Raw genomic sequence first — 3,698 nt, 5'->3', positions numbered from 1 at the left:
GAGTTGGAGGTTGCTGTGAGCTGTGACGCCACAGCATGGCAGTCTACCGAGGGTGACATAATGAAATTCTGTCTCAAAAAAAAAAGTGAGAATGAGATTGCTCATTCAGCTTGATAAATTAAACCTTGAATTATGGAGCTTTTTTCTATAAAACCTGAGAAACCCTAATGGACCAAAGACTCTTCTTTATACATGACATTATTATCTCTGTGCTTATAACTGAAAGCCAATTCTTCCCATGTGATATTCTATGGAAACTGAGAGGCCTTTAAATGCATAAAGAATTAGTCAACTATTATTTAAAAATTAAAAAGAATCATGGGATGTTCAATGCTGTACGGTGAGCTGGAGCTGAGTCCATCCTCTCCATTTTAAGTATGGTAATAATTCCTTACATGTGGGTGATAGATACGATTTTCCTTGCCCAGCACCTCTTCTCTCTTCTTTGGGTAAAAATATCTCATTTTTTACTTTGCGAAGTTACCTTCCCCCCCTCCATTCCATAAGGTTTTGGGGGCTGATTCTACTTTCAAGAGAGGGTCTAAAGAGAGTCCACATCTCTTGACCACAATGATTGCTTTAAACATGAGCCCTTGGTCCACAATGGGCCAGTGAGCGCAGCCTAATTGGACGTGTTTCTCATGGTTGTCACCAGGGTTCTGATTAATGCATGTAGAACAGTTTCCACTGAAAGCTTAAAAGGTGTCTCAAGGTAATAGCAAGCCGTTCATATAGCCAAGGTCTCTTGATACTTTCCCACTTCCTAGTGCAGAACAGAGATACAGATAATTTCAGTAGTACATTAAGAGTGTTCATCAATTCATTGAGTGAGTATTCACTGAGATGATGAAAACTACTAGAAGCCTTGGGCGGCGCCTGTGGCTCAGTGAGTAGGGCGCCGGCCCCATATGCCGAGGTTGGCGGGTTCAAACCCAGCCCCGGCCAAACTGCAACCAAAAAATAGCCGGGTGCTGTGGTGGGCACCTGTAGTCCCAGCTACTCGGGAGGCTGAGGCAAGAGAATCGCTTAAGCCCAGGAGCTGGAGGTTGCTGTGAGCTGTGTGAGGCCACGGCACTCTACCGAGGGCCATAAAGTGAGACTCTGTCTCTACAAAAAAAAAAAAACCACTAGAAGCCTCATTCTGCCTTAGGTGCTTAGGATGTAGAGGCGAATGAAACGGTCAGAATCCCTGGATGCCTGACAATGGTCTGAAAGACACACATATGGAAGCGCACAGGAGGGCCCTGCAAACCACCCTAGGTGTGTGTTCATGGGACACCAACAAGGCTTCCTGGAAGAAAGGGCTGGCCTCGTAAGTACACACACCTTAAAGTACATAGGTAAACATACAGCTTGCTAAATTTCCTCAAACACACCCATTAACCAGTGCCTACAATAACAAACGTGGCCAGCATATCAGTAGCCCTTATCCTCCCATACATGATACAAATAATTCATTTCAAAAAATAAGAATCTCATTATGTTGATCCCTTGCCTTGCTAAAACCTCCCAAACATTCTCCATGGTTTTTTAGGATAAAACCTCATCTTCTTGGTCAAACTAAACCCTAGTAATTCCTAATCCACTATCTCCATCCTCCCTGCCTGGCCTTTACAGTGCTGCTTCTGTTGTTTGGATCAACATCTCAGCCCTCTGCCTTTCTATTTGAATGATCCACCTTCTCAAAGCCTTCCATGATCCACTACTTGTTAAACTAGAAACGGTGTTTTTATCAGTTTCCTAATTTGTTAAGTGAATGAATAAGAACACCTAGCTTTATTATTTTCCCATAATTTTTTCCCTCCCTATCCCTCATCCCAAAAACAATCCATCCAGAAAAACAAACAAACAAAAATCCATCAATTGCCCTGTTAATAAATCAATGCTTGACCTTAAATCAGTAGTTTGTGGAGAAGTTATACTTATTTCCTTTGATCTAGCCACACCCTCCTGCCTTCTATCCTTTTCCCCCCAAGATAAGACTAATGTAGGACCAGCTTGTTGTCCTGAACCCTACCAAGGTAAGCGGACAAAATGAAATTTTACATTCACAAGACCTGAGCCATACCTTACACAAAAGGTTGGTTTAATTGGAACATGTAGAGTCTTGAGGGAGAAATGGGAGTGGAGAAAGGAAGTAAGCAAGCCAGTTGACATTTAACCAAATGCCTACCTAGTATGTGTTGGACACAATGTTAGGCTCTATCTATTGCCAACTTAAACGAACACAGGGGTCACAGCCTGCAAGGTGACCTTCCTGACTGGCTGCTAAGCATAGCCTTTGGCAGACATTTTGAAGGAGTGGGGGTGGTGGTGGAACAGGAATCTTTGCTGAAGGGTTTGGCCAAGTATACAAATTTAACAGGTTATAAAGGAACTCTGAATACTCCCAAAGGGGCTCCTGAAGCATGTGTAATGAATAAACATGCATGTTATATATGACCCATGTTCACTTTGGGGTGGAGACTTAACATTTAAATGTACTGGGCAAATCCGTATGGGAACCTGGGGAGTGTAAAGGCTTATGGGTTTGGTGCTTTGTTTATGGGAGAATGTGTAATATTTACAAATAAACTTATCCTACATCAAGCACACAAAGTGAATTCAGTGTGAGTTTAAAATGACTTGCTTTTCTTCCAGAGGCTTATAGAGACCTGGACCCCCCACCCTGGGTTACTCACAGAGTTAGGCTTTTTTGGAGTTGTAAATTCCTTAGGCCTTTTCTCTGAAGCTGTACACCCCGTGAAGCCTGAGATCCAAGGGCATGCCGCCCTTCCTCAGAGATACGGGCCAGAGGGTTGACATATGTTAACGACATATTGTCAGAGGTCTATAGGTGCTCTGCCCTGAGGGAAGGACACAGTCGTTACTTCATACTGAGTAAACTAAGTGAATGCTTAAAGATATTCTTCTATCAACTCTGTTCCCCTATGGCTGTTTTCGTCTTTGTGCCCTGCTGGAAAACTAGTCACTGTTTAGAGGAAGAGATTTACTATACAAGTGGTTACATTGATATGATAAATATTTCCTTTCAAGTTAAAATTCAGCTAATAGATAATGGATTAGGTGTGTACGTGACTGGAAGAGTATAAAACTTAAACTTGGAATAAAGAACTTTGCTATACACCATCCCACGGTGTATAGTCTGTTTCTTGACTTAATAATTACAGGAGTGAGTTTAGACCTACAGCAAAGCTGCTGCTCGTTCAAGTCTCAGGTCACGCAACAGAATGTGTAGGGAATTAGATTGTGTTGTGGAAATCAACACGGTCAGCAGGCAGCGCCACTTGGAACCATTTTATAGCTTTTACAATCTGTACTTGATTTTTTTTTTTTTTTTTGTAGAGACAGAGTTTCACTTCATTGCCCTCAGTAGAGTGCCGTGGCGTCACACAGCTCACAGCAACCTCCAACTCCTGGGCTTAGGCGATTCTCCTGCCTCAGCCTCCCGAGTAGGTGGGACTACAGGCGCCCGCCACAACGCCCGGCTATTTCTTTGTTGCAGTTAGGCTGGGGCTGGGTTTGAACCCGCCACCCTCGGTATATGGGGCCGGCGCCCTGCTCACTGAGCCCCAGGTGCCGCCCTGTACTTGATTTTTTTTTTTAAGAGACAGAGTGTCACTTTGTTGCCCTTAGTAGAGTGCCGTGGCGACACAGCTCACAGCAACCTCCAGCTCTTGGGCTTAGGCCATTCTCTT

Source organism: Nycticebus coucang, chromosome 14, assembly GCF_027406575.1.
Source record: "Nycticebus coucang isolate mNycCou1 chromosome 14, mNycCou1.pri, whole genome shotgun sequence".
Lineage (NCBI taxonomy): Eukaryota > Metazoa > Chordata > Mammalia > Primates > Lorisidae > Nycticebus > Nycticebus coucang.
This window is presented reverse-complemented; position numbering follows the sequence as displayed.